We start from the raw sequence: 21,405 nt of genomic DNA on the forward strand, positions 1-21,405 counted from the left end.
TTGCTCATGCTGTTTTGGTCTTTACATTTACAGAATCTAGTTATAGTTCTTATTTTAAAACATGATAATAAAAGTGCTTTTTCACAGTTGTTTTAAATTATTTTTTTGAGAGAAATCTATCACTCAGCAACCTTTTTCCATTTGTCTAATGCAAAAAACTAGTAAAGTATCGTATCCAATTTCTAGGAAGAAATGCATGGGGAAAATTTAGTTAAAAAACTAAGAGAACTTTTGGTGATAATTTTCAAACTCTTCACAGCAAGTATGACTGAAAGAGTTTATCAGCATAGTACAGTGTCTCAGGTTTCTCTTTGGCCTATTACCTGAATCTAGCGTATGCCATCGGAACCAGAGCTGATGTTAACGTAATGTACAAATAGTTATATTTGTGATTCTGGGTGTGGATAAAGATGGAGCATTCTGTTCAACCTCTAGTAAATGCTCTCTAATGTCTTCAATCATGAATCTGGCAGGCGACAAGAGTCCTTACCAAAAATAAGAGAGAAAGCAAAGTTGCGTGGGGTTGTTACATTGTGTTATGGAACAGCACAATATTTAGCTAAGCCACTTTCATTGCCTGCACCATTCACAGATCTGCAGCGTATGAGGTGTGGGCCTTTTCTGCAAGATTTGGGGGTTTCAGGATGATCAGCTGGGGTTTCTTCTGAGGGAAGTGGATTTTACCATCTGTGATGGTCCTTGTGCAGGAACGTGCCATTTCACTGAAAAGGTGATACAGCACAGGCGCTACAGCTAGTTTTGGTTGTGTCTGAAGAAATGTAATGTTCTCTGATTCTTTTCCCTCAGTCTAAAAAATACTCAGAAATTATTCCTAGTATAAGTAGTTTCTATTAACGATGATTTTTGCCCATTGCTTTAAAACTTTGGAATTTATCTGTTTGTCTAGTCTCATGGATGAGAATATTTTTCTTCATAAAGGGAAAATATACATAAATCTATATGAATATATATATATCATATAAATCATACATGATATATCTTCTGGGCTTGGAGCAAGAAAACTGAATACAACTACTTCTTCCCGTGTTGTGATCACTCAGCAGCTATTTAGAGTGTCACTATCAATAAATGCAAAATTCTTTGTTTCGGCTGCAGACAAATATTTTTGACAACAGTGGCAGTTACAGGCTGGTTTCCTGCAGTAGGTTTTACTGATCCCGAAGTCCATTATTGTCAGTATTTTGAAATGAAATCATGGCTCAGCAGATACACTGTTTTATCTAGTATTCTGTCTTTCAGTTTCTCTGTGTTTTCTCTTTTTTTCCACCAGTCTCTTGAGAGTTTGAATGAAAATGTGAGACTATTAACCTCTTTTTTTCCTTGGAGTTGAAAGCAGGGTTAAAACCAACACTGTGTTGGGGCCTGGTGTATAACAAACACATCTCTGTCCATAATGATGTCCACAGAGAGAGTGCTGTTTCCATTAAAAACAAGGAAAAAATCCTGCACACTTGATCTATCCCTAAGGGCATTTCTTCACACAATAACATTAGAAGCTTGTGATTGTTTATTTAAATGTTGTGATACATAGTACTCACTTCATCTGGTTGTCAAAAGCCCATTTATTCAATTTTCTCTTAAGAAGTTAGAATAGCTTTCAAATGAAGTATTTTGGCATTGCCATTCTTTTTTAGGATTGAATGGTGTTTTAATGTCCTGGTGTAACGAGTGACTCATATTCACTCATATTTTTCAGTGTTTCTACTCGAGGTACCCCTGCCGATGCTTCGTAACGTTTGGGGTCTTTGTCGGTTTATGTATTCACTTGGGCTGTATGCACTCTTGGGGGGATCAGTCCCTCTGCTACAGTGATTTCAGGGACTGATGAAGGATGAAGCATCTGCAGGGAGCAGCGCCGGTGCTGGGCTCGGTTTATGGGTGTTGCTTCTGACGGGTGCCGTTTCCTACGTAGTACCCGAGGCTCAGCGTGCTGGGGCGTCACGGCAAGCGGGTACAAACCCTCCGTCAGCCCAGGCAGCAAGGGAGGGCAAGTGCGAGACCGCGGGTCCGTGAGAAGACACATGCTGTCTGGTAGCTCCATGTGACAGCTTTTCCCTGCTTCAGTACCCTGCGTGCTGGCTTCAGGGAGCTGCGGCACCAGGCAGCTGCGTCTGTCCTGGAGAGACAGCTGCCGAGTGGGGTTGGGAGCCCGTTAAACGTGAGACTCGACATCGTTAAAATAGTTAAGCAGGTAAATACAACAATGCCAGCTTGCTCCAGCTGCCCCGTTCTTCCTTGGATAAAATGCCAGCATGAATGTTACTCCTTGCTGCAAACACACCTGCGCCTGCAAAGCTCCATGCTGAAGTCGAGAGATGCATGAGTTTCTAGAAGGCTTTTGAGCAGTGAAAAAATACATAAAAGGATTGTAAAAGATTGAAAAAATGTTGCCTAGGTTATTAATGTAAAAGAGAAAGAATGAAGTAGATTAACTAGATTCATTCTAAAATGCTAAAATATGAGAGTTATTGCAGTATAATAAAAATGTTTAAGTCTTGCCCACTAGTATTAGCAAGCATTCAACATATTTTTCTTTAGGAAATTCTCTAATAAAATGGCAAGCATTGAATTATCATAGAGATAAGTACTTGCTTTTAATGTCAGTCCTTCAGAACAGCTTCTGCATCCACTTATTCTAGAATATTTTCAGTTTCTTTAAAAATGAAGTGAAATTCTTTCCTTTATTGTGAGACACAGGTTGGTGTGTGGGAGTGAAGGTACATATGGCTTTGTTTCCTGATTCCTCCTTGGAAAGTAAGGGCCTCCAATGTCCAAAGCTATTAGGTGTTTACGGCTACAGTGCTCTGTACATCTACAGGAAGTTCATGATCTTTTATGACTCAGTAGCTTTTTTTTTTTCTTGTCTTTTCGTTTTTTTGACGATGAAAACTGGAAGTTTTTAACTCATTGCCTGCTTAGTTCTGCCTAGTTTAAATGATTATTTACTAGGTGATGGTTATTACAAGATGTTATTAGCGCACACTGCAATACACAGAAGATTTTCTTTTTAGAAGGTAAACATTACTTTCAACACTATAGTTGCAGCTTGGAAGGAGTTTTATTGTTAAAGAATACATAGAAAAGTAAATTTAGAAGTACTCCCAGGGCGGAGAGAGTGTCTCATTTACTGTATTTGTATTTTGGGGTGTCAGTCCTGAGACTACGGAGAAGGAATACTGTGTTTTCGCAGCCGTTATTGTCATAAACTGAGAAAGAGTATTCCCACTGTGGAGGAGGAAAGGCAGTGTAAAGAGATGAGAAAAAAGGGGGAAGAAAAGGAATCTATCTTGAACGAAAATGGAGAAATGTTATCTCAAAGAGCTTCCAACAGCAAAGAAAGGAAAATATATTTTGCAATTTCTATCTTTTTATGCCAGCTCCGAAAATTCTTGCATAGGAGGTGATATGCTACTGAATTATTATCTTCATGCTAACATAAGCTAAAAACTCAACATGGTCCCATGCTGGAAGACAGTGCCACCCTCAGTAGTGTTGTCTGCTTAGAAGGTTTCAGCTTCTGTAGCTGAGGCTTGCCTCAGAAAAGGCAAGTTGAAGGCAGAGCAAGAAACCGATAAAAGGGTAAATCTGCGTTTTCTAATCTTTACGCTTTTCTTTTATATGGGTCTAATGCTTTAAGACTCATTCTACAGTGCACGTTCTATAATATGTTGCATATCCAAATTATTAGCTGCATTCTGTGTTAGGAATTGCTATTTTTCTGGTGGTATATACTAGTTCGTCCAAGGCAGGCATGCTTTCCTAAAGCTTGAGCTGCACTAATCAGTCCTGTATCTGCAAATACAAAAAAGATTGACCTTTTTGACATGCTGCCCAAAGAATGACTTCCCCTTCTTTCTTTCTCCCTTTTCAATTTGGAAATGACGCTATCTGCCAGGAAATAATAATACTAAGGATAAAAGAAAGTGAGGAGTTAAAAGAGGAAATTTAGAAAGAATGATGATTATACATTGTGGCCCTGATTATCTCTGGTTTTCGTCTTTTGTAATTGGCACAATGAATGCATTAGCATAAACATATATGTTATATGGTTTACAGAGATGTAAATGATTGCAAAAAATATACAACAATGGCAAGGTAGGCTCAATATTCAGCATTTGAAGTACTACAGAATGAATATGCTGGAAATACAGGTTGAAGAGAAGCATAGCTTGTTTCTTTTTTCTGGAAATGAGAAATGATTAAGTTTTAGCAAAAGTGGGCTACTTTCAATGCCACCGTGGCAAACCTAGCAGACAACGTGACACATTAGGTACAGGACAAAACTTGAGCAGTTGCCTCTGCGATGTGCAGCTGCATTTTCTAATTTGATTACTGCTCTAGTTGACGTGCTCTTAAGCAGGGTTTGAAATGTTACTGCTCTTCTGGGGAGACAAGGGTGGGGATTCAGAATGCTTTTTGCGCTCTTGTTTCTCCTGTTGTTATGAAGCATAGAAATTCCTACGTGAAGATTAAGAAGACAAAACAGCTCCCGAGTTTATTCTTCACTTTTTTTAAAGAACTTGAAGTACACACAGTTCTTCTCAGGTTTCCAGCTGGACTGTTTGTAAAAGCCATACTGCCCTCAGTAGCTCTGCAAAAATGCTATGACTTAGCTACACTTCAGCCATGCTGGCAACCCCTTTATAAGCAGAAGTACTTCTGTTATCACTTCGAACCGATCTGAGTTTGAAACGGCCATCAGCTAAATCCTGTCCTGCAATAAGTCCCCTTTTATCACTGTAAATAAGCAATTAATGATTTTCCTCATGCTGGGAAATCATCACACTTTATACCACCTGTTCTGTCCTTCTTTAGGTGGAAAAGTCAAAAATCTGGCAGAAAGAGATGATTGCTAAAAATAGTCATACAGTAGTTTTAGATGAGAAAGTCCGTTAGCACTGTGAAATGCTTTTGGAGTCCCAGAGATGCCAATATGAAGCCAGTTTGATTGGTCTTCCATAGTTAATGACTGCTGAGTTTCACTTGAAGACTGAGCCTATAGTCTTATTTTCCTGCTTAAACAACCTATGCATTGCACTTTTGACATGTACTTTAAGTCTTGGATTAAGCGCTATAAGTTAGCAGTTCGGTCATGTACACTGAAATACCAAATTGCTAAACCAAACCTGTGGCGAGCTAGGGGCCCCTTTATTCTGAATAGTTTCAGTCAAGTAAGATTCATAGCTGTACAATTTCTGTTGGAATAAGGTACCCAATTCTGCAGCTGGAAACGCAGATCAGCCTTGATGCAGCAAAACCCCTGTTGCTGGTGGGGTTCTGGCTGTTCAGGTGCCGGTGCTTGAATATTTACCTGTTGCTCCCAGAGTGGTACTAACTGAGAGTGGAGCTAACTGAGTTACTTTAAACAAATCCAAGAGTCTGTAAAAGGCTTTAACTTGGGTGAACTTTGTCTAGAGCAGACACTAGGAAAAAAATTACTCTTGAATGTCAACATATTCACAATTTTCTTGCTCATATTAGGGGGTAAATGTTATAGAACATTGACTATGGCTACTAAATAAGATAGTGTAAGCCCTAATGAAACTGTTTCATTAACCACCTCACAAAATGTGCATTCAAGCTGTTATTTTTTAATGAAGCACTGGATGGTTACTTTTGTTTTCTTCAATTAGAGCCATGATTTTTTTTTTTTTTAATTAAAGGGCAAGAAGCGATAAACAAAGAAAAGTCCTGAGGGGGGAAAAGTCACATTTTTTTATGTATCATTAAACACTTACTTTTGATCTCTAAATGTCATTAATACATTTTAAAAAAGATGTCAAATCGTGACCTGACCTCAGTGGTTAAATGTTATTTTAGAGTGTATAATACATGAGCATACATAGAATTTCTATCACTTAAACCTATCTTGGCATCATTGTGATGACCTACTGTACTTTTGCAAATTACTTGGTCTTCTTTGTGGCTTTGCAGTTCTTCTTCTCAATGACTTGTCACTGATAATGCCTCCTTTAACAGTGACTGTAAATGCTGAGAATTACTAATAATTTTCTGACGCTCTGTTTTCCAGAAGAGTTTGCTGTCCTTTCTTCCTACCTTCTTTCTGTGAAAGTCCCATGATGACAGATTGTCTGAAGAACGGTGTTTAAATCTTTGTGTTTAAACACGTGGAAGACTGTGCTCCAAGATGAGGGAGATGCTAAAACATCTCATTCTTTAAATAAAGTCAAGCTGAAGGATGCGATATGGAATACCCTTGTAAAGATTTCATTTTACATGAAGTAATGAAGTACAGTTAAGCATACCATAAAATATGCAATTAAAAAAAAAGACCATGCACCCTGACAGGTAATATACAAAACTGCAATTCTGCAGTTTCTTTTGCTTGCTGCCATATAAGAAAACACAGATATTGACTTTTGTTGAAGGTCTTTTGATCAGACAGATAAATATTGACTACACTGAAGTAACTGTCAGTGTTGGATCCCAAGGGTCAAAATAAGGATATGTTTAGTAGGAGTGAAAGTGAGTGCCAGAAAAAGAAAGATGAAAAGCTTATAGATTTTTATAGATTTTTTTCCCCCAAAAAAGTCATTACGAGACTAGTCATGTTTGGTAGCTATAAGGCAGCTATTTTTTCTTTTTTTCTTTTGGTTTCAAGCCCTCAAATATTTAGAGAGCCCCCACTTTCCCATCTGTGTTAAAGTCATATTTCAGTTTGTGGGGTAAAGCTGCTTACTTTGATCTGGTGCAGAGCTTGTTCTTAAACTCACATATGTGTAGATGCTATGGCCTGCTGTCACCTGTATGTAAGGGAACATTATTGAACATAAAATTTGCATGTCAATTGATTTCAGAAAATAACTTCCTAACAACAGGACTACTCAGAAGACCATTGTTTTCATCAGTTTGCCCTGAAAAAAACCATGAACATACTAAATGAAGATTACCGGTATTCTTTTTCATACTACTTTGCTTCTTCAGGTTTCTTTCTTATAGCAGGCAATTACATTGCTGTGTAGTAATAATTTAGACCCATGTCACCATCATAATGACTTTGGAAAGCTATAAAGACACAGTTTGCAGAGTTTTAAAGTATGTCCTTAAAGTATATTGCTGTTGAGCTAAGCACTTAAGCACATGCTTAATTTCAGGTATGTGGTAAAGTGTCATTGGATTTATTTATACTGCAAGCTAAGGATGGCTGAAAAATTGATTCAGGAGCCCGTACGCCCACGATGCAGTGAGCTGAGGAACGTGGAGCGAGGTGTGGGTGCAGCGCGCTTGGGCCTCAGCAGCTCCCGTCCTTGCTGAAGGCTCCTCCCTGCTTTGCCCGGTGCAAGTGTAGCAGCAATGCTCTCTGAGGGGACGCACGTGTCCAGCAGTAAGCGTTGGCCTTCTCTGCTAAGCAGGACTAAATTGCTGATGATTGGATACAGGCTTTCTAGGAGAGAAGCCTTGCTACATGTCTGTCCTGAAACCATGAAAACCATCGAGAAACTTCTGTTTCAGGGAGAGCAGGGAGTGTGGGAGGGAAGGGGACACAAGGAATCATGGAAATGTAGGATTTGAAAGAGCTCCTCAAAATCCTCTTGTCCATTCCTCAAGTGCATGTAAACCCCTCTGACAGTACCTGGCCAGCTGCGATCAAGTGGGTAATGAGAGAAACCCCATAACCTCCTTTGCTAGGTTGTGGAGTGCCTCGTGGCCCTTCTCGCTGGAGACACATTCCTGATGGATGGTTCTCGTACTGCAGATGCTTGTCTTTTCCAGTAACTGACTTTTCCAAACAGGTGTCCACTGTCTTTATAACATGCTTTCACATACCGGAAGATTTATGAAATGTAGGCAAATGAAATCTCCTCTTGTTTTCTCTAGATTATGTAAATCCAGTTTCCTTAGCTGCTCCGCAGATCTCAGGCTTCTTTAACTACTTGCCTTGTTGCTCCCCTTCTTCTTGCTTTTCTTAGTGCAGTGACCAAAATGAGCCACAGAACCCCATGAGATCTCTCCCTCAGACTGAACAGATCACACAAGTCTTTGCTGCCATATATATACGAACTCTGCTCTGCACCTGACTTGGGAATGAAGTGTGCTTTTTTGGGGAACAGCATTGCATGGCTGAGTCACACTGAGCTCATTGCTCACTGCAATGTGGAGCTCTTCCTCAGTATTACTTTTGGACTGTAGTTTATCCTCTTACTGCTTTTGCGCACCTGATCTTGCTAGGTGTAGCACTTTACGTGTTTTTATTGAATTTCACATTGTTGATTTTGGATCATTTCTCCAGTTTATTTAGACTGCATTGAATTCTGATCCCGTCCTCAACATCGTATGTAATCCACCTTTCTGCATGTCCCAAAGTCTCAGTTTTGTACTTGTAATCGTTTATAAGAATATTCTCTAATAAATCGCAATGAAGCACTGAATCATAATGAACTGTACACAACTCCATGAAAGGTCCTAATTGAAAATACTTCCCCTTTTGGCAATTAACTACTGAGAAATAATATTTCATGTAGTTTGTTAACCAGCTGTGAAATAATTTAATCTAGGACTCATTTCCTTAGTTTTCTTACGAGAAAATCATGTGATACTATGTCTGAAATCTTACAGTACTTTCTCCTGATTGCCCACACTTAGCCTATTGAAGAAGAAAAGTAGATGTTTTAGGTACTATATGGCCTGGATAAATTAATGATGGCTGTTCTTTTAATCACCTTATCTTCTGTAAACTTATTTGTTTATATGTTTTTCTGAGAGCTCAAAATGAAACTGCTTGTGTGCATTTTCTCCTTTTCTTCCTTGCTAAGGCAAGCACAATTCTTGCTATTCTCCAGTCCTCCAGTGTTATCCCATCCTTTTGAAGCTCACAGAGAGTTCTCTTAAATGGTTCAGAGATGCCGAATACTTTAAATATTTTTGAGTGAGATTGATTTGTTGATTTGAATAGACTTGATTTATCTAATTATTTACCTCTTTTATTTATTTTCATATTCAGGCCTTCATAACTAGTACATATCTAAGCATCTGGTCTTAACCTTTTTGTGTAACGGAGACATTAGAAACATCAGCCTTATTCCCTTTCTCTTTTTGCTTCTTTTGATGTGTGCTTTTGCTAAAGTCCTTTATGCTTTGTACCTTTTCCTCTTCCCTTTTTCCTAATCATCCACATAACTTTCCAACTTTAGATTCTTAACCAGTTTTTCCACATTATCTCCATTTCCCTTGTAGCTTCTCCTTTTTTTGAAAATAAAACGGTGTCCCCAAAATATTCAGAAAGTTGATGTATCGTCTTTGTCCACCTGCATTGCTTTTCCATCAGACATTCATGTAATAAAAATCCTCCTTGTTGCCTCGTCCTTCTCTAGGACGTTCCTATGTGTTATTCCCTTTAATACAAAGACATGCATCTCAAGATATTTGTGAAGACTAAGGTCTGTGCTTGTTTTTCAAGGGTAAATAAGTAAGAATGACTCCTTACATTGTACCACACTTACTCTTGGTTCCTTTTATCTTTACTCAGAGTTATTCAAGAAGAATGTAATTCCTTTTAACTTGTTGAACTGCAGGCTTCAGGGCAAGGATATATGTTATTGATACAGAGGCAAAGCCTCCTTTTTCTCTGTTCTTGCTCTTCTTGAACAATTTATTGCCCTTTTATAGCAAAATCCCAATTCTGTGATGCATCCCATTAATGCTATAGTGCTGTTTATATTGTTGACTGAGTACTAAAACTTCAGCTTCCTGCTGCTATTTCTCATTCTCCTGGCATTTGCATGTCACGATCCTCGATACTGAATTGGCGGCTCCATTACTTTCTCTCCTTTACATCTGTGCCAATTTCCCAACCAAGCAGCCATCCTAAGAGTTTCAGACTTTCATAATACCAACTGTTTTCTTGCTCATCTGTGTGATTTTTTCATTGTATCAGCTTAGCTTAGGGGAGGGATGTGAAGGATAGCTCCTCTCCTTAATAGCATTTTTTCTCAAACCTACAAGAATCTCCAGGGTTAGAGCCATCAGCAATTCTTTATCTGTCTGCTTCTCTTGCCCGATAGCCTGTTGAAATCCTCAAGAGGGTTTCTGAATGTAGCTCCCCGATGAGTAATGATGCTGGGACTCATTTTAGATAGTTATTTAGAATCTAAGTACTCTTGTGCCAATATTTGGTCCTCTGCAAGTCTCCTGGGAGGCCAATGTCAACAGAGTTTTCAAAATTTGAGGTTCATGCCCAATTCTCAAGGTTAAAAATAGTCCCAAAGTTTCTGTAACATTTCTTATTAATGTGTCCTCCTAAATCTCCAGTATTAATTTTCCCACTGCCTGCATTTTTTCTTACACAATTTGCTTCTAATTAGAGATTTTTGATTATATTGAAAGAGGAAGAGCTCTCTCCTGCCTCAAATCACCCTCTGACTTCTGTACGCACCCTTAAATATCTCTGCCATCTTCTTTATAGAGCAGAAGTGGTGGAATGACTGCTAAGCTTAAAACACTGAAAATCACAGGATGTTATTCAAAGAAAATGTCTGAGCACCATAATTGGAATGAAGACCAAACTGAGAGTTCAGGCATTTGCCTTCCAAATGCCAAGGTGTTCAATCTGGGCCACCATGTTTCTTGTTTTGCAAACATAGGTTGCAGAAATTTCAATGCCTAAAGAAATAGTATTGCTGAGTAAAGTGCTATATTTATTTATTCCTCCCTAGGTCTTGTAGATACTCCTCTTTCTTGGATGGAACCATTTTTAATGTAACACCAATATTGTGAAATGTGTATGAAGATGTACAGTAAATTAGCCTTGGAATTTGCAAGACATATATATTAGAAAGTTGTGCTGGATAACCATGTGAAATTATGCTTGGATAAATTAGTATGGATTAGCTTATCCAAACTCTTAATTAGTATTAGACTTCTCTGTCACCCTCTTGATTTTACTTGCTTTGGTCCCAAAATGTGGTCCATTTCCTATTCTGTCAGGAGGCAATAACATACTTCTACTAAACCAGTTCTCCAGGATGAGGCTGAATTCATTGCACTGCTGTATTTGGATAGCATTCTTATTAATTCTTAACCTTTAATATTATGTATGCTTGTTCTTAATACTAAGCCTAATATTCTTAAGAATATACTTATTTGACTCAATATTATGATAGCCAGTGTTCAGGAGATGTCCTTGTGTTCTGTCCAAGAATCAGGATTCTGAAAGTAAGGTTCTTCCTAAATCCTATGTTGCTATATGCTGTTTACTTAACATTTTCCTCGTGGTCTTGACTGGAGAAGACTTTCTTCATTTAGTAAAATTTGTTGTGTTTATTATATAGTTGCTGTGTTTTGCCTTGGGCTGTAGTTGTTTGCATGGTGGATGAATAGCTTTCTGCATGGTAATTTGTATATCGGTTTGTAAAACGTTTTCAGATCCTGTGGGGAAAAAAAGGTATTATACAAATCTTGGATAATATATGTATATATTGTTATACAAATGTTTGATACCTTTCATTATATAATGTATGTTATGGATGAACAGGCTTTTATCTTATAGTTCTGTGACAGCTCCATTTCATATTGTAATAACATGACAGAAAAAAACTCTGGTATAATTTTATACAAAATCTTTTCTCCTTCCCTTTGATGTAGGAATAAGACGTTCATGAGCATAAGGGCTACTGTATTCGATGACTGCTAATCAGCCTTAGGGGTATTGAATGGAGAACAGGCACCAGTGTTCCCCTCTTTTCCCCCACCAATATTTTAAGGTGTCTTAAAATTATGGTGGCCAGAGTTAGTGCTCTTAAAACAACTTATGCGGTGTTAGATGCTTTTTATAATTTTCAATGTAAAGTAAGTGCCCATAATTATATCTCTGTTTCAAAGGAGAAATTGATTTTTACTCATTGTTAACATCATAACTTTTGTCTGTTTAGTTGTTGAGTAAATTACAGCTGGATGGAAAATATTTCACAGCCCAATTGTCCTTCAAGAACGAAATGGTCTGTGGGATTATGCTGATTTTTACAAAATTTTAGAAAGGGGGAAGAGAATAATTTGTACTGGTATTGAAATATTCTGTTTAAGTTTCTGGCTTCAATTAATTACAACTTGCACTGTATTAAAATTAACATACTATTTCTATTTAATGTAACAATGAAATAGAATTAACATAATAGTCAAAATGCATCATTTTGCTTCAGTGACATGAAAATGTTTCAATGCAATTAAAACATTTAGTTTAGATTTTTTTCCAAATTTCATTCTATTGTAGATTATGACATTTTATGCTGATTCTATTCTGATTCTTAACTCCTCTCCTTCTCCTCTGCTCCCTCTCCTCCAAAAAAGATATTATGGAATGAAATTTGGGATGCCTACTCCAGCCTTATTGATTTATTTGATGTATAAGGACAACATTTTCAAAACTGCATAATTAAGTGTTCAGTCTGGCTATATTTTAGTAATAAATTAGGTGCCTAATCTATTGAGGTTCTTTTTAATATCCCATTTACTGCCTAGTTGCATCCCTTGGGCTTAAATGTCTGTGCGAATCTGACAAGTCTTCCATGAGTAGCACGAGTAGATCCTAGATTCATGAATGCCAGTTTCATTTCTGTAAACTGTGGTTTAGGTCACAAAATGCGTTTGAATCTTAGTCTGAACTCTTTATTCTTTATGAACTATTGATTGTTGCAAGGAGGTCCTCAACGAACCACTTTGTGTTTCTGGAGGCCACGCATGCCATGTGAGGTTCTTTGAAGAGCAGCTGTATGACAACTACCAACAAGAGAAAATCAGTCTTGTCACTCATCGTGGTTGTACACCACGAGGTGACGGAGTAATCTCTTTGATTTTACTAGACATGCTTCTGATTTACAGCTGTTTCAGTGTGAGATATTTGAGTTCCCAAGCCAACAGGTTTCAGTCCTCTTTTGACCAAAGTTAACCTGATGTAATCTATACGAAGCTGACAGATTTGTCAATACATGCATGCAGTATAATATTCATATTTCTAGCTTTGTATATTTTGCTACAAATATGCTGCAAGAGGATTTTAAAGAGCTGAATCTTAAAATGTTGTTAGTGCAAAAGGGCAATTTTTAACCTTTTGAACATACAAATTATACTGTTTTTTCTCTTCCATGTAAAAATGTGATCAGACGCTTCACTGTTGTCTGTCTGTAGCTGCATAAACATTTTGGTTGGTCAAGTTGAATAGTGCCATTTAAAACTACTTTTACTTAAGAGTGGGTAAATACCTTTCCAGCAATGAAATACGAAGCATTTAAAAAACATTCTATCATTTTCAGGTGTTTTTCTTGATAATTAAAAAGCAAAACAAAAAGTAGTATACAGGAACTGCGTTATAACTGATCTCCATGCGTGAAGGGTTCCTACAGTAATGTTGCCATATTAGAGACATGGTGTAATGGCTAGGGAGTAGAAAATACATGTTTCAAAATATAAGATCTAGTTTTGCCTCTTCCCTGCCTAATTCATAACTTGTTTGACTGCTTTCTTGAATACGGATAACTGAAGTGACGATCCATACAAATCAGGATTTTTATGGTGAGCTACAATGAGGATTTAAAATCCACTAATAAATTCCTATAGAGTTGCTTCCTAGAGACTTCTGGAGCAGACAAGATCGTCTCCTGTTAGTAACAGGGAGTTCTCGTCTGGGCAAATGGACAGGGGCAGAACTGGAGGAAACAAGGCTGCCAGACGTTCACCACCGTTGCCTCCGGGAAGCAGCTGCTTCCAACACACGGCAGAAATCGGCTGCTGGTGCCCCAGTCCTAGCTTTCCGTTTCCCGTTGTGTCCAACAGGGATGTTTGTATCACTCACTCCTTTTCTGCTCAAACCAGCTGCCCGGAATGGATTTACAGTTGTTTAGATCCTGAAGATGTTTGGATGAGAATTTTTACTAGAGGGAAGTAAAACAGCAAAAAAAATAACATGGAGTTATCCCAGGCTGGATTGTTCTCCTGAAGGAGTCTTTGAGGCAGTAGGGCAGGTATTCCCTTTGAACGCTCCAAACACTCTTGTCAGCATATACCTATTATTTCATTTTCACTTCAGAGTTATGTTTTGCGAATTTGCCGCTTGCTACATTCATAAGAACAAATGTTTCATAAATACAATCAAACAAGCTGTAAGACATTAGAATTGCTTAAAATTTTCATAAAGGTACATCTGTTTTATAAAACTTGCTTTTAACAACAATCTGTTTGCACTTTTCTGGCCAGAACTGTAGCAATTCAAAACCTTTCCCATGACTGTATGAAATTTCTCTGAGCAGCAGTAAAGACGCTGGCTTCTGGCAATTGCTCGCAAAGAGGTGGGGGAGGAAGGTCCTGCAGGACCTTCTGCCAGGGCCATGCGGATGGCGTTGGACATGACCTTAGGACACCGACAGTGACACTTGTGACACTTGGTGATTGCACTGGCTAGCTGAGCCCCAGTCTCAAGCTGCGATACCTGACATATCGCACGTTTGTATATCTCTGTTTCTCTTGGAAGCTATTGTTTCTATTTTTTTCTATACGTTGTTTTGATCATCAGAAGTGGATGTCATAGATTTGAAACTGCTTTTGCAATGGACTGTTCCTTCAAACACTGGTGGTGCATTTTATTGGTTACCAGAAGGTATTTTTGGAAACACAGCTTTGTTCTGTTTACTTTAGCTGCAGTATTTGCACGTGTATTTTAATAAGTCCTGCAACTTTACTGCTAGAATATATTTGCATTTATTTGTATTAACTCAGTGTTTGCGTTGGTTGTTTTTCTAAAACAAGACGAGAAGAGAAAAACATAAGTACAACCTACTCACACAGAAAACAGCCTTTCAGTGAAACAAATACTAGAATATAATGTGTTTGGGAGTGCAGAAGGTGACTGCAATTTTTCCCTCTATCAGAGAATTTCTTAAGCAGCAAAGTTCAAATATTCTGTCATTTAAAACTGTCATTTAAAAAGCACCTTGTACAAAACCACATGCTGTCTGTTTTCCAGGTCTATGTGCCTCACAGTGGCTCTGCTATGCACAAGTATTTTTAGCTTGTTTAAGCCCACAGATCTACTTAAAACACCAGTGAAGAACAATCATTTTAACTTTTCTTGTTGTTTTTGGTCACGTTGATTTGATTTTTAAATCCACCTTTATAACTTCAAAGATTTTCATAGCCCAGTTCTGTAGTTTTACAGGAATCAGAAATCCGTAGTCAGCGTATGCTTGTAAGATCTGACTTATAGAAGCCCCAGATGAACTCTCAAGCCGTGACCTAACAGATTTCATAAACTCATCAGGATTGGGCTGCGTATGGGCTGGTATAATAGACTGAAGACTTCTTCTCAGGTTGTAAAATGTTGCGTGGTAATGTTGCTAGCAAATGAGACACAAAGCTGAAGTCTTGGCCAGACCTGATTGAGAATCTTTTCATCTCAATCAATTGGCTTCACTGCAAAAAAAGCAGAAGCTGTTGTAGGAGTGGGTCAGCTGAATGTTAAAGATTTAATAGGCCTCTTATTTATGTGTGAATGCTTATAATTAGCAATCATATAGTACTTATATCTTCCCTGAGCTGTACAGATATTAATTACTTAGTGCTGAGGGCCATCTGAAATATATAGGAAACAAAACCGTACCTGTCCCAGTTTCGTCCTTGGAAACGCCACCATTGGAGCAGCAGCAGACTTAAAAACAAAAACAAAAACAAACTCGCTCATAAAGGAAGGGACAAGATGTTTGTTGTTTCAGTCACGACTGTGAGTTTTTACGGTGATCTGTACAGGTACAGCATCCGCATGACACAAGGGCACCTGACACAGGACAGTTCTGCCGCTGAATCAGTTGATAAGCAGGACTTTGTTCAACAACAGATTTTGTACCTTTACTTACTTCAGCTCAGACGCTACTGCACCTCCCAGCCCACCTCCCAAGGGCACCGGTGTGATTAACCTGTGGCACAGACTCGCCGCGCAGTGTTTGACACGTACAGGTGACCCTGACAGCTGTACTCTACCTGAACTGGTAGCTGGCCAGAAGAGGTAGTGGTAAACAGCGTAGACTACAGGCTTTGTTAAGAGGAAAAAGGGAGATTTTCCTTCACTGGAGCAGCCTCTGCTATATTCTTTTTGAACGTACGCACGGCCTTTTCACTCCCTTACCAGGTTCCTGGCTTTCTTGCTGGCTCTGCAAAGTAGGCACTACCTGTTAGTCTGCTGTATCAACAAAACTTCTACATTGTTAAGTCCCAACGCGATATAATTTGCAACTATCTAATAGTACCCTGATGGATTTGATAGGCAGTGTATTCGGAAGGTAAAATAATAATGTAACTTCTTGACTCCTGCACCCAGACCTTGTCTGGGATAAAGAACATGGAAGGAAATTACAAGCGTTCTGAAACAACATTTCAGTTGCAAAGACAGATGAATTAGTGTATGACTTGTAAAGAACTTACCAAGAGCAAAATTCCATATTTTTTCTGCAGCTATTTCACCCAGGCCTTTAGAAGACACAAAAATGCTTTCCCTAATGGTACTGAGGGGTTTGGGTGAAAATGGTCCAAGAAACTACCATAAATATTGTGCACCTTAATGGCTTTTGCCCATATGGCATCAGTTTTAGTACCAGCCTCCAGTTTCAGAGATGTGTCCTATTACTGACTATGAAACAACTGTATTTTTAAACAACCTGGTCAAATGACTTGTGAACACCAATTTACAAAGGAAACAAACAAATACAAGTTGATGTGGACACTGCTGATAACTGGTGAATTCATTTCATATTCCTAAAGCATCGATACTATGAACCAGCATTCAGAAATAACGATCAAAGGGACGATCCAGTGCTATTCATGAGAGTTTTGGTATTGATTTTAAGGAACTTTAGCTAAGACTCTGTGTGTAGAGAACCACTCCCAAAACCCCTACTCTCAAAATACTCAGGATTTAAATAATTTTAATTCACTTCTGAATACCCAACGACCGCCATGTATGACCTTTAACAAAACTCATGCTGCATATTTTAGCCCATTAGAGTGGAAGAACATCACAATGACTATATTGTGAGCCACCAAGCTTCAGCTAAAACTGACTGTTAATGTCTTTTTAGTTCTTGATTAATAGTGGAACTCCAACACAATGGAGCTCATCAAAAACAAGCCGAAAGTAATTTTTATTTGAAACATGCCCATTCAAACCCTAAATTATTAGAATTCTTCAGAGAATATCTTCTCTGATAGGGGCTCAGTAATTACTCTAGTAACAATAGAACTGTGCCATAAACAGGATGAATCAGAATAGGCCTGATTTTAAGACTTATTATTTGTATTACTGTAGCACCTAGAGGCCACAGGCAATATCTGTGTCACTTCATGTTATACTTTGCTCAGAAAATAAGGTACTGAGTCCAAAAGAACACAGCCAACACAAAAGAAGGACTGGTAGTAAAGGATGCTCCACAGAAGGTAAAGCAAAGCAATACATATGGGTGCGCAAAACATGTCTTCTTGGTTCCCCTTTTTCTTCTTTGCATAGCACAATTATTATACTAAAAGAAACAGCAGTGAAGGGCAAGAAAGTAAGGGGGCAGGGGTGACAGGAGTAAGGGTAGAGAAGCTAGGGAAATGATGAACTGTAAGAGAGAAAACAGTGATATGAAATGGTGAGGTGAATAAGGGCAGAGATGGTGTGAAGGTAAGTGCAGGAACGACTGATTCCTGAGCTGAAAGAAAACTGTTCAGATTGAAACCTGAGGTGAGCAATACATGTCACCACCACAGGCCCTTGCAGCTGGGTCTCATGCAGTGAGAGGTGGTCGGACCTCTGTGCCATACTGGAAGGGAATTGTAAAGTCAGCGAAAAAAAGCATTCACTTACTTACTTTAGACTGTCCTTCTATCCTAGGCAGCACCAACTACACTCATATCACCAGTGAGAGATGTTTATCTAGCCTCCAGGGATGGAGGTCCCAAAAGCTCTGAGGCAATCCAGTCCACTTCTTTGCTCTCTTTACTTTGGGAAATATATATATTTTTTCTGATGTTTAACCTGAATCTGCCTTGCTGCTTTTTAAACTTATCGCTGTTTATCCTATCCAGCATGCACACTGAAGATGATTTCGATCCTTTTATTGCACCCTTTTAGAGCATTTGAACCTTGTTTCCATATCTGCCATCAGTTTTTTCTCCTTTAGGCTAAGTAAACCCAATGATTTCAGTTCCTCTTCAGAGCGTGTGTTTACATGACCTCCGATTATCCTTGTTAGGTATCTGTCTTGAAGCACGTTAACTCACATTGTCCCCTGTATTTTGTATGATGCCTTACCAGTACTGACAAGGGCAGGATTTCTTGATGCATCTTGACGGTTGTAGTGCTACTCGTTTATCACAGCATGGTGTCGTTTTCACGACAGCATGATACTGCCTCAGGTTCAGTTTTGAGATCCTCTATAATGCCTAGGTCTTCTTCTGGAAAACAGTTGTGCTCCATCCATGTATAGTGCCTTGCACACGTCCTTACTGAACTGCACATGAGTGTTTAAGATCATTTCTTCAGGATCATTTTAAACTCTGATCATGTCCTACAACATATTTTGCACTTTCCCCACCTTCACACTGTCTGCAAATCTGATGAGCATACTCCGTATTCCTGGTGCTCATGGAGACACCGGCAAACCACACCAGGACCGACCATCGCGAGACCCCCTTGCCGTGTGTCCTGGCAGGGAACCCTTGGAAACTACTCAGAGGAGTCAGTTTTGTAGATATTTTTTAGTTTTATTTAGATCATGTTTCTCTCTGCCTCATGAAAGTGTCATGTAAGGCAGTGTTGGGAGCCTTTCTAAATCAAGATAGATGACATTTACTGCTCTCCTAGCCACAAGGCCTGTTACCCTATTAAAGAAAGAAATTAGATTTGTTTGACAAGATCTGTTCTTGACAAATTAATGGTGACTATTAGTTATCATCTAGTTTTCTTCTAGGTGCTTGCAAAGTTTATTTGATTATTTTTTCTAGAACTTTTATTGGGACTTCCAGAGAAAATGTGGGTCTGTTGATTGGTGGGGAAGTCAACATAGTGATGGATGATACAGAAAGGTGGAAATACTCGATGCCTTTGTTACAAGCAAAGCAGGCTTGTGTACCGGCATGGTTTGGAAAAGCCAAATGTGAGTAAGCAATAGCTTAGGGGCTGCTTAGGGAAACTGGATGTGTTCATGCAGCTGGACTGGATTCCCCCATCAGAGCTGGCGGATGGGATTGTGAGGCCAGTGTTCACTGAGAGAGTGTCCTGGTGACTGGAGAAAGGCTGATACTGTGCACAGATTTTTGAAAGGCCAGCAGCTGGAAGAAAGTTACCATTCCCCTCTACTAGGCACTATGTTGACCACAGCTGGAATACTGTGTCCAGTTTTTGGGCTGTCTAGTTCAAGAGGTGTGCTGAGAAACTGGAGGGGAGCCAATGGAGGGCTAACAAGACGGTCCAGGGCCTAGAGCACACAGCCGTTGAGGAGCAGTTGAGGGACATGGGTATCTTCAGGCTGGTGAAGCGAAGGCTAAGGGCAGCCTACAGCTCCTTAAAGGGGAATTACAAAGATGAGTAAACCAAACCCTTCCTAATAATGGCAGATTGTAAAATACGGGGCAGCAGTCACATATTTCAGGGTGGAGGGTCCAGACTGGACACTAGGAAAAATGTTCCTCCAGGATACTAGTGCAGCACTGGACTGGGTTACCCCGAGGAATGGTGGAACCCCCCTATCCATGGAGGTTTCCCTGACTGGGCTGCTCTATGCTGTGCTGCCCTGATCTAGTGTTGGCGATGGCCCTGGTCCGAGGGGGAGGCTAGACTGGATGACCTCCAGCCAACATCTCCATCTGTTTTGTGGCTGCAGTGATGCTGACTGGTCTGTAATTCCTAAGCTCCTGCTCCTTCTAAAGGGGTGGTGCTGTCGTTGCCTTTTCTGCTAGCTGGGAACTCACCCATCAAGTTTTTGGAGATAACTGTCTGTGTCTCTGATGTTGTTCTAGACAATTCTTTAAGGAGAAAGTCCAGAAAATCTAGTGATAGGAAAACATTTAACTTCTCTAAGTGCTTTCTAACCTGTCCCTACTGAAGACTGAAACCTTACATCTTTGTCATTGCTGTTAATTATGCTCACCATCTGCTCAGAACTGACCTTTCTTGTGAAGTTTCATGCAAAAAATAATATAAAAGAAATCAAACACTCCCTGTGCTATTTGCTGATAGCTTTCCTTCTACCTCCCAGTCTCTGAGAGCCGGGTTAGCTAGGACAGGCTGAGGCTGCTCCCTTCAGGCACGTATTGCTGCCTCGCACGCTGTGTTCTCACCGTGACAATCCTGGTCTGCTGGGGCTACTGCGAACTGGATCAGGAAACAGCTGAACTGGCAAACAAGCCCAAACCAAACTGAAGTCCCTCATTTCTTTGTGTTTGAGGTTCTCCTTCCGCAGAGAGGCTTATGAACTTGTGGCTGCTGTGAGTTGAGTTACCATCTACCTCCGCATTTTCAACTTTCTTTCTGGTTAGAAACAAATTTTGGGTAGTCTCGTTTATTAGTCTTTATAAAAGATACCTGTCACCAACTGATGATACTGCCTCAGGACACATGGTTATAGTGTGTGACCCCAAGGTCTTTTTTTAAGTTCTTTTCTCTACCCCATGTAGCTTCAGAGGCAGAAACTGTAAGGGCTCCATATGCCGAGTCTTGTAGTGCGGGAAAGTAAAGCTGATGCTGCAAATTAAAATTGAGTAAAGTAGGAAACTGAGCTCAGACTGGGATTTCCCAGACACCTCCTAGTTCCAAATTCAGTGCAAACAGGTACGTGAGACCCCTTGGACTGGGACAGGCTCGGTAAGGTGCAGGCCTGGGTGAAGACAAGGCTGGTGGCCTGCAGCGCCGAGCTCCGAGGAGCTCCCCAGCTCAGGGGCCGTCCGTGGTGCGCCGTCCTGGGGGCAGGGAGCGCCGGGGTGCGGCGTGCTGCCCCGGGACACCGCTCCGCCGGGGAGCCAGAGAGGGGCAGCTCGGGGGCACCGCGGGCCTGGGGGAGCCCCCCGGGAGACGGGAGGGGATGACACCCCCCCGCCAGGGCCGTGCTCTCTCCCTTTCCGAGCCGCCCCCCGCACACACCTCCTTCGCTCGCTGCTCCTCCGGGCTCGGCGTTCCGCGCTGGCGGAGCAGGAGCGGGGCAGCGCGGCCGGGGCGGGCGCCGTCGCGGTCCCCGTGGCGGGCGCCGATGGTCGCTGCCGGGCGCGGAGGGGACCCGCTGTGACACCTGCTGGCGGCTCCGCTCCGCTCCGCTCGGCTCGGCTCGGCTCGGCTCGGCGCGGGCGGGCCCGGCGGGCGGAGCGAGCCCGTCGCGGGGGCTGCCCCGGCCGCGCGGCGCCGCGGGGAAGGGC

General features: G+C 40.4%; 1 long non-coding RNA gene across 1 annotated transcript; it reads right to left on the minus strand.

The window, feature by feature from the left end:
- Positions 1-1,563: 1,563 nt before the first annotated feature.
- LOC112981466 (uncharacterized) lies at positions 1,564-21,321 on the minus strand. The gene is made up of 3 exons (XR_010389925.1): positions 21,137-21,321; positions 15,626-15,673; positions 1,564-11,406 (listed from the first exon to the last, which is right to left on the minus strand). It is a non-coding gene; the product is annotated as an uncharacterized LOC112981466 (long non-coding RNA).
- Between the last annotated feature and the right edge of the window lie 84 nt (positions 21,322-21,405).

This window comes from Dromaius novaehollandiae, chromosome 7, assembly GCF_036370855.1.
Source record: "Dromaius novaehollandiae isolate bDroNov1 chromosome 7, bDroNov1.hap1, whole genome shotgun sequence".
Lineage (NCBI taxonomy): Eukaryota > Metazoa > Chordata > Aves > Casuariiformes > Dromaiidae > Dromaius > Dromaius novaehollandiae.